The sequence below is a fragment of the Haematobia irritans genome, chromosome 4, assembly GCF_050003625.1.
Source record: "Haematobia irritans isolate KBUSLIRL chromosome 4, ASM5000362v1, whole genome shotgun sequence".
Lineage (NCBI taxonomy): Eukaryota > Metazoa > Arthropoda > Insecta > Diptera > Muscidae > Haematobia > Haematobia irritans.
The window spans coordinates 146,590,152-146,600,734 of NC_134400.1; the positions used below are offsets into that span (position 1 = coordinate 146,590,152).

The window sequence follows — 10,583 nt, forward strand, 5'->3', positions numbered from 1 at the left end:
ACCATGCCAAAACTGGTCCTTATCGATCTATATTATATATAGGCCCCCATATAAACCGATCAACAATCACACAAAAATCACGATTGCCACTCGACCCAAAACTAATCTACCAACATTTTATTGTCATATATATGTTTACTCGATTTATTTCTATATTATTATATGTTTACATCCACTCTCATTATTTTTATGAAACATTGATGTTCCAAACAAAATATATTCTAAGATAGGTGTTTCAAATATTTTATGCTACTTTAGGAACATTAAATTTTGGGCCTTTTTTAATCGTTTCAATTTTACACATTTGTTGGCAACACTGTTAGACAATGAAATGATTCAATGTTGTTGGCTCGACGCCGCAATAACCTTTAAGTTCCTAAGTGTTGTCCAATATTTCGATTAAATTCATTTTATTTTTAATAAAATATATTTTCTATACCTCCTCACGAAGTATAGTACACATACATACCATATTGGTATTCTCTTTTTATTATTTTGAAGTTATTGGGATGAAAAAAACGTAAGCGCTAGTAAAAGTTGAATTATGACAATGGGAGTATGGTCCTTACCTACACGTATGTATATATTTTTTTGGTATTCACCGATATTTGTATTCGAGCGTGGTTTCAATTAATTTGCTCTTGCTATATATGGTGCGATTTAACTTAAGAAATTGTGTTAATTTCAATTCAAAACATCCCACATATTTGACATGAATTTAACACATATTGGATATGTTATGTGTTTTCTTTTTATGTTGTCAAAATTATGTTTTTTTTTTTGTTGTTTTTTAAAGGTTGACAGTTCTTTGTTTGGTTTGAGAAACATATAAACCCCTATCTAACTACTAGATATATTGATTCTAGACCCAATCAAAGTCTTTAAATTGAAGTCGATCTTACTGTGGTTCTCTGTCCGTCCGCCTACCCTTCTGTTAAAATGTCACAAGAATTTAAGATCATCATATAATTTTGTAGAATTTAGTGTCGGCTAATAAGTAATGCATCATATCCCAGAAAAAATACAAGTTCTTATAAAAGCACTTTCAAAAATGTCCTCCCATAGAGGACATTTTTGGAAAGTGCAAAAAATGAGCTCATGTTTTCTTAATTTCTTTAAGTTAATTAAATTTTAGTTAAAAGAAAGTTTACAATATTTGCATCACAATTTTTGCATTAAATTTAGGACACGAATCTTGGAAATGTGCGTCTCTTCGTTAAAGTCGTATGTCTTTGAAGTTAAGCAAAATTGCTTTAAAATAGAGAAAAACATTTCTGATCTAAAGAAGTCGTCTTTAAATTAGCCGATAAATTGAATCTATAGATTTAACATTTCAACTATAGGCTAAGAATTAGTTTGAGGATTTTGCATCTTTGGTTTAAACTTTTGTTTGAACTGAAGAAAACATACATACTTTATTTCGAAGTACGATATTTCCCTGTAGGAAGACTGGGGTTTAGTGTCTCAAAGTCACCACTTTTGTCAACTGTTATGGTGACATAGTCAACAAATGGTCTACACTTGCCTTTGATGGTAGACATTTTTGACAGCTGTAAAAAATAATATGAGCAAAAGAAATTTAAAAAGACTAGTGAAAAACAATCGTGAGCCTAGGCAGAGTTCGGTGGACATTTTATTGCGTCTTTGATGGATAGGACCAACAGATATCAGAATTTTTAAGTTAAAATAGTGGTTATTCGAAACAGCATCAACCAGAAATTGCCCAGAGGAACTACCGGTTAAATTAAAGGAGGGAAGCCTAGATCTTAGCGGCTATGATAGGTAAAATCTGTATAAGCTACGTATTATATTATATATTATTAATTTTTCTATTTTCAGTCGTTATTGCCAGTTCTGCGGAATTGTCAGATAAATGTTTAAGAGATACATGCAAGTAAACCACTAGAAGTAAGTCACAAAATAAGAAAGATGGAAGCGAGGACAACTTGATCTAACATATTTATTGAACTAGCTATAGGACCCATGTGTAATTTGATTTTATTGTATGTTAATTTTTTGACAATACACAAAATAAATAATAGAAATTAAATCAAAAAAGTAACATTTTTTACAAAAAAAAAAAACAAAAAGTGTTGACCAACGTAGCGACAAAGTACTACTGACTCATTAGTTCCAATGTTTCCATATGGTCCCATAAGTACCATCTAAAGGGTGATAACGGTCAAAATTTGGTCAATATACACTTTCTATTTCTTTCAATTTTGCATTTAAAAAACCTGAACACCCCTCATTTTGAAGGTGTGTGTGTAGAATGTTGCTCCTATTTTGATTTTGGAATTCACTCTTCAGTTGTCAAAATGCCGTCCAAGCAAGAAGAGCAGCGTATGAAAATTTTGCTCGCGCATCGCGAAAATCCGAGCTACTCGCACGCAAAGCTGGCAAAATCGCTAAAAGTTGCCAAATCAACCGTTACAAATGTAATTAAAGTGTTTGGGGAACGTTTGTCGAAAGCCAGGAAGTCTGGATCGGGGGGAAATCGAAAACCGGAAGCCGCTGAGACGACAAAGAGAGTTGCCGGTAGTTTCAAGCGAAACCCTAACCTCTCTCTCCGAGATGCCGCAAATAAGCTGGGTGTATCGTCTACAACCGTGCATCGAGCCAAAAACGAGCCGGACTATCGACTTACAAGAAGGTAGTGACTCCAAATCGCGATGATAAACAAAATACGACGACCAAAGCGCGATCCCGGAGGCTGTACACGACGATGCTGACGAAGCTTGACTGCGTGGTAATGGACGACGAAACCAACGTCAAAGCCGACTACAAGCAGCTTCCGGGACAGGAGTTTTATACGACAAAAGGAAGGGGAAAGGTAGCAGATATTTTCAAGCACATAAAACTGTCAAAGTTCGCAAAGAAATATCTGGTTTGGCAAGCCATCTGTACCTGTGGCTTGAAAAGCAGAATTTTCATAGCTTCCGGGACTGTCAACCAAGGAATTTACGTGAAAGAGTGTTTGAATAAATGTCTGCTGCCTTTCCTGAAGAAACACGGTTGTTCCGTACTGTTTTGGCCGGATTTGGCATCTTGCCATTACGGTAAAAAGGCCATGGAGTGGTACGCCGCCAACAACGTGCAGGTGATTCCTAAGGACAAGAACCCTCCCAACACGCCAGAGCTCCGCCCAATTGAGAAATACTGGAAACCTAAAGAAGCGGAACCTAAAGAAGATCAAGCGGAACCTAAAGAAGACCAAAAAACTGCTAAGGACGAGCAGCAGTTCAAGGCAAACTGGCTTTCTGCGGCGAAGAAGGTGGAGAAGGTGGCTGTACAAAATCTGATGGCAGGTGTCAAGCGTGAGGCCCGGCAATTCGGATTTGAAAAGCGAAAGCCTAACTGAATATTTTTCCTGAATTTTATACTAATTGAACTTGAAAAAGAAATTTAATTTGATTTTTTAAATAAACGATTTTACCGATTTACACGCGTTTTCCCTTGACCAACTTTTGACCGTATCACCCTTTAGTCAGTAGTTCTACTATCAGTAGTGGATTTTCAATGACAAGTATATGTTAAATGTCTATAGTAAAATACATTGTGTGGGGTATACTTTGTCAGTAGTACTGGTGACATGGTCAGTAGTGATTCACTACAGTTTCACTATTGGCATTTCCTACAGGGTTGTTATAATTTGGATTTTTATACTGACATTTGTACACTGAAAAAAATATTGACCTAATATGGAAGATTATGCAACTTAAATTTTATGACTTAAAATTTACGCAATGCTAAGGACAAAATTCTTTAAAACAATGACATTTTAATTAAAAGAAAGTTTATAATCCTTGCTTCAAAAATTTTTTTCATTAAATTTAGGACACAAATCTTGAAATTTTACGTCTCTCTGCTGAAGTTGTAGAACTTTGAAGTAAGGCAAATTTTCCTTAAAATAAAAAAAAACATTTTTAATTTAAAAAAATCGTCTTTAACACAACTGACATATCGATTTTTTAAATTTAAGATAAGAACGCTTCAAATATAGGCTAAGACTTATTTTAAAGATTTGCATCTTTGGTTTAAAGTTTTTTTTAGCATTAAGAAAACTGTTTTTACTTGCAAGTACCTGGCATAATTTGGATTTTGAAATTGGAATTTGTTTGTACATAAATACCTTTATTAATATACAATATAATAATAATACAAAAAGAAAATAAAAACTCGATGAATGAGATCTGTGTCCATTTGTAATTTATTTGATCCTAGATTTAAAGCCAGGGAGGTCCGTAAAAAATGTCTATATCTTAAAGAAGCCGCATCTTTGGCTCGGAATCAATACCAAAATCCTTAGAAGAAGGTCAAAATCTTTAGATCCAAGTAAACTTTTTTTTTGAGTGTAGGTAACGGATTTTTTTTTCCTCCACCATAGGATTAACATTGTCATTCCGTTTGTAACACATCGAAATATTGCCTTAAAATACGAATGCAAACTTTGCTTAGCGTAGAAGACGCATTTTTCTAATATAAAATGTTTTGCTTGTCCAAAAGTCGATAAACTTTTCAATGAAGTCGTGTTATCCTAATAATTAAGTGATTTGACATAAAAATGGGTATAATAACATGAAAGAAAAATGTTTTGGGCTAAGGTCAACTTGACTTCAATAATTCAGAAAAAATCTTTAAAATTAATGAAATTGTCTTTAAATTTGTTGTGTTTTTGCATCTTGACTACAAAGCAAAAAACCGTTAAAGAATAGGACAAGTTTTTCTACACTTTATTTTAAAGACTTTTTTTACTAAAAACATTCAAATTCAGTTACGACTTCCAGCAGAAATTAGCTGGAAGTCGTATCTGAATTTGAAAAATAAAGTTGTGGTTAACTTGTTTTTAAAGGACATATGAAGAAACAAAGCGAAACATTAATATTTGCTTCCTAGAATCAAGTACACAAAACCCTAATTTAAAAGAGAATTGTGTCTTAAAAGTATCCTTACTTGAATTCTCCGCTTCTTTGGCTCGGAATCAATACCAAAATTGTTAAAGAAAAGACAAAACCTTGGGAACCGGGCATGTTTTTTTCAGTGTATAGCTCCCATATAAACAGATTTGGCTTGCGGAGCCTCTACATGGTGTAAATATATCGTCTTTAACAAACATGCAAACGTCTTTAACAAACATACAAACGGGAGCCACCGTGGTGCAATGGTTAGCATGCCCGCCTTGCATACACAAGGTCGTGGGTTCGATTCCTGCTACGACCGAACACCAAAAAGTTTTTCAGCGGTGGATTATCCCACCTCAGTAATGCTGGTGACATTTCTGAGGGTTTCAAAGCTTCTCTAAGTGGTTTCACTGGAATGTGGAACGCCGTTCGGACTCGGCTATAAAAAGGAGGTCCCTTGTCATTGAGCTTAACATGGAATCGGGCAGCACTCAGTGATAAGAGAGAAGTTCACCACTGTGGTATCACAATGGACTGAATAGTCTAAGTGAGCCTGATACATCGGGCTGCCACATAACCTAACCTAACCTAACCTAACAAACATGCAATAATTGGACCATATCGGCCTATAATTATATATAGGCCCCATATAAACCGATCCCCAGATTTGGCTTGCGGATCTAAGAGAAGCAAACTTCATCCCATCTGGCTGACATTTAGTACATGGTATTGATATATAGTCTCTAACAACCATGCATAAATTGGTCCATATCGGTCCATAATTATATATAGCCCCCATATAAACCGATCCCCAGATTTAGCTGGCGGAGCCTCAAAGAGAAGCAAATTTAATCTGAACCGGCTGAAATTTGGTACATGGTGTTAGTATATTGTCTCTAACACCCATGCAAATATTAGTCCACATTGGTTTACAATTATATATAGCCCCCATATAAACCGATCAGCAGATTTGGCTTGCGGAGCCTCAAAGAGAAGCAAATTTCATGCGATCCGGTGGAAATTTTGTACATGGTGTTAGTATATAGTCTCTAACAGCCATGCAAATATTAGTCCACATCGGTTTACAATTATATATAGCCCCCATATAAACCGATCCCAGATTGGGCTTGCAGAGCCTCTAAGAGAAGCAAAATTCATCCGATCCGGTTCAAATTTGGAATGTGGTGTTAGTATATGGCTGCTAACAACCATTCCAAAATTGGTCCATATCGGTCTATAGTTATATATAGCAGATCCCCAATCACACAAAATTGGTCCATATCAGTTCATAATCATGGTTGCCACTCGAGCCAAAAATAATCTAGCAAAATTTTATTTCTATAGAAAATTGTGTTAAAATTTTATTTTTATAGAAAATTTTGTTAAAATTTCATTTCTATAGAAAAATTTGTCAAAACTTTATTTCTGTAGGAAATTTTTATTTCTATAGAAAATTTTTTTTTTATCACAATGGACTGAATAGTCTAAGTGAGCCTGAATCTTAATCGGGCTGCCACTTTAACCTTTTATAGAAAAATTTGTCAACATTTTATTTCTATAGAAAATTTTGTCAAACTGAATTATATACGTATTTAATCGGTCGGTACCCTGCGCCACACTGTGGAACAGGGTATTATAAGTTAGTGCAGATGTTTGCAACACCCAGATGGAGACGAGATAGACACATGGTGTCTTTAAAATTTTGCACAAGAAAAACAATTAGTACTATAGTCAAGTGGGCTAAATTTTATTGAAATCGGTTCAGATTTACATATAGCTCCCATATATATCTTTCGCCCGATATGGACTAATACGGTCCCAGAAGCCAGTGTTTTACCGCAATTTGGTTGAAATTTTGCACAGGGAGTAGAATTAGCATTGTAGCTATGCGTGTCAAATTTTGTTGAAATCGGTTCATATTTAGATATATCTCCCATATATAGCTTTCTCCCGATTTACACTCATATGATCACAGCGGCCAATTTTTAACTCCGATTTAGTTGAAAATTTTCACAGGGAGTAGAATTAGCATTGTTGATATGCGTGCCAAATTTGGTTGGAAGCGGTTCAGATTTAGATATAGCTCCCATATATATGTTTTTCTGATTTCGACAAAAATTGTCAAAATACCAACATTTTCCTTGTTAAATCGCCACTGCTTAGTCGAAAAGTTGTAAAAATGACTCTAATTTTCCTAAACTTCTAATATTAACATATATATCGAGCGATAAATCATAAATAAACTTTTGCGAAGTTTCCTTAAAATTGCTTTAGATTTAAATGTTTCCCATATTTATACCCTGCGCCACACTGTGGAACAGGGTATACTAACATTGTGTTCCACCCTAGTGCATTAGCCGACTTAAATTTTGAGTCTATAGATTTTGTAAAAGTCTACAAAATTCTGTCCAGATCGAGTGATATTTAAATGTATGTATCTGGGACAAACCTTTATATATAGCCCCCAACACATGTGACGGATGTGATATGGTATCGAAAATTTAGATCTACAAAGTGGTGCAGGGTCGGCCCCGCCCGACTTTAGACTTTCCTTACTTGTTTAATTTAATATATACCACGTATGGACTTACTTATAATTTAGAAGACGCTGTTAGGAGATACCTTGTCATCGACAAGCGTTACCGCAACTTAAGTAATTCGATTGTGGATGGCAGTGTTTAGAAGAAGTTTCTACGCAATCCATGGTGGAGCGTACATAAGCTTTGGCCTGGCCGAACTTACGGTCGTATATACTTGTTATGATGTTAACTTCCCACACTGAAAAAAAGCATACTCGGTTCCAAAGATTTTGTCTTTACTTTAAAAAATTTGGTTTTGATTCCGAGCCAAAGAAGCGGAGAATACAAGTAAGGATACTTTTAAGACACAATTCTCTTTTAAATTTAGGTTATGTGTACTTGCTTCTAGGAAGCAAATTTTAAATTTTTCGCTTTTTCAGCTTTTATTCTTCATATGCTATCAAAGTCCTTTAAAAACGAGTTAACGGCAACTTTATTTTCCAAATTAGGACTCGCTTCCAGTAGAAATTATGCTATGTTTGAAGTAAAAAACTTCTTTATAATAAAGTTTTGAAAAACATGTCCTATATTTGAAAGTTTTTTTGCTTTGTAGTCAAGATGCAAAAAGACAACAAATTTAAAGTCAATTTCATTAAATTTAAAGAATTTTTCTGAATTATTAAAGTCAAGTTGACCTTAGCCTATACATTTTTTCTTTCATGTTGAGATACCCATTTTTAAGTCCAATCACTTATAAGGACAATACGACTTCATTGAAAAGTTTATCGACTTTTGGACAAGGAAAATAACATTATTTTAGAGAAATGCGTCTTCTATGCTAAGCAAAATTTGTATTCGTATTTTAAAGACATGAAATCTTTGACCTCACGACAATATTCAGTGCATAAAATTTAAACTTTTGAAAAAGTGGCACAAAAGTGTCACTGGCCAAAAAAAGTGCCAAATTTGCCACTAAAGTTGCACAACGGTAACGCTGGATAGGAGGCGCCCCCATCATCCAAACTTTTTCATAAAAGCTATGTAGAACGAATTTCGTTAATAGAACGTAAAATTTCCTACTATTAATGAAAAGTGTCATTGATTGCAAAACAATGACTATTCTTTCGGTGTAGTGTCTGTATACAAAGGAAAAACTTATTGAAATTTTGTGAGTATAGTGTATGCATACATGTAAGTAAGTATTCAAATCTAAATGTGAATAAAATCTAGGCGTTGAAAACTTACCACGTTATTTTGTCTATAACATACGCATGCAATATGGCGCGAGCGCGCCTTTATTCTTGGCCTCGAATGTGAATAAATTCAGTTATTCGCTGAACGGCTGTTAATTTTGAATTGTTGCCAAAAATCTGCAAAAACGTATCGGAGGGAACAGGTGAAGTGGGTTTTAAGTTATTTTTTCTGTTATTTTCTCGGCGACAATATCCACATAGACAACCACCATGCTTCTTAGAAACCCAACAAACAAACCAAATTATAAACTTGTAACACTTGTGACACTGAAAGCGTTACTGAGAACAAATCTGCAGATTTTATGCACACAATGTTGCATAGAAACTCACGCAGAGAAACAGAATAGTTGCTGGGTTAATTGCTACAAATTTGGTTTTAATTTGCATTCAACTTTGTATTCGTATTTTTTTTTCAAAAGGCTGCAACACGCATACCCATATTCTTAGAATAAACAAAGACAATCTGTATTGAACAGTTTTCTTCTCAATGTTGTTAACTTAAACTGTGTGCGTGTGTGTGTATTTTGCTTTTTACTATATATTCTTTTTTTGAGATTTTTATTATTTTTTTTTTTTTTTCGAAAAACGAGGTTGACATTTAAATTTGTGCTGTCACTTGTCCACCAGATTTTAAAAACACATACATACATATGTAGTTGATGTGGATGTTTACTTGTAATGTAGATAAGGATTTTCTTAGAATATTTTTTGAAATTCCTGCACTTAAATAACCGCCAATATAACAAATAGATCATGTACGAATCGACGTTTTATATTGATCACCGTTTAGATTTCCCGAAATCACATTAATCATTAAAAAATATGTTTCGCTTATTTGTTCTATTGATCGTAGGAGTATTTAATCTCAATTGTTCTTATTATCCCACTTGATTTTAATTTATGAATTCAGTTTAATTTTTTTTTTTCATATTTTCTCGAGTAACCACTTTACACGCTTGCGCACTCCCATTTGACGTTTAAACCAATAGACCGCTCGTGAGTAACTAAACTTACAAGTTGTATCATGGCTGTTAGGCCGATGGATGAAAAACACACGGTAGCCCATCGGAAATGAAACTGAAAACAAAACACTTTAAGCGCAAAGTGTTGTATGCTCTGTTGTTGTTTTGTTGCTGCTGCTGTTGTTTGTGTTTTGGGGGGTTCTGCATTTAACATTGGTCGATTGATCGTTCTCATGCTGGTAGTGCTTGTCAGTGCTGCCGCTACTACTTCAATCGAAGTATTTTGCTTCATTTTCACAAAATTTACTTCGTCACTCCTTCTTTCAAAATCTGCTTCACTTTTTGTTCTGCTTCAAATTTTAAAATTTTTCCCCCTAGTTACCTAATTGTTTTTCCTATTCCTTTAATTACGATGAACATAGCATAGTTTTAATCATTGAATTATTAACCGATGTGCACCAATTTTTGCATAGTTGTTAGATACCATATACTTACACCATGTACCAATTTCAGCTGGATCGTCCCGCAAGCCAAATTTGGGGATCCGTTTATATGTGGGCTATACGTAAAAGTGGACAGATATGGCCCATTGCAATACCATCCGACATACATCAATAACAACTACTTGTGCCAAGATTCAAGTCGATAGCTTCTTTCGTTCGGAAGTTAGCGTTTTCACAACAGACGGACGGACAGACGGACATGCTCAGATCGACTCAGAATTTCACCACGACCAGAATATATATACTTTATGGGGTCTTAGAGCAATGTTTCGATGTGTTACAAACGGAATGACAAAGTTAATATACCCCATCTATGGTGGAGGGTATAATAAAATGAATTCTATTGTTTGTTTTCAAAATGTATGCTACTTCAATTTTATTCAATCTACTCCATTTTTTCAAAATCTACTTCACTCAATTTGTCACTAGCGGCAGCACTGGTGCT

General features: G+C 34.6%; 1 protein-coding gene across 2 annotated transcripts in view; it reads right to left on the minus strand.

The window, feature by feature from the left end:
• Positions 1-9,737, minus strand: part of form3 (FH2 domain-containing protein formin 3) — a 335,435-nt gene extending 325,698 nt beyond the window's left edge. For both annotated transcript variants that reach the window (XM_075307556.1, XM_075307555.1), the window contains exon 1: positions 8,666-9,737. The gene's annotated coding sequence lies outside the window, so the exon portion shown is untranslated. The remainder of the gene's footprint in view (positions 1-8,665) is intronic.
• Positions 9,738-10,583: the final 846 nt, after the last annotated feature.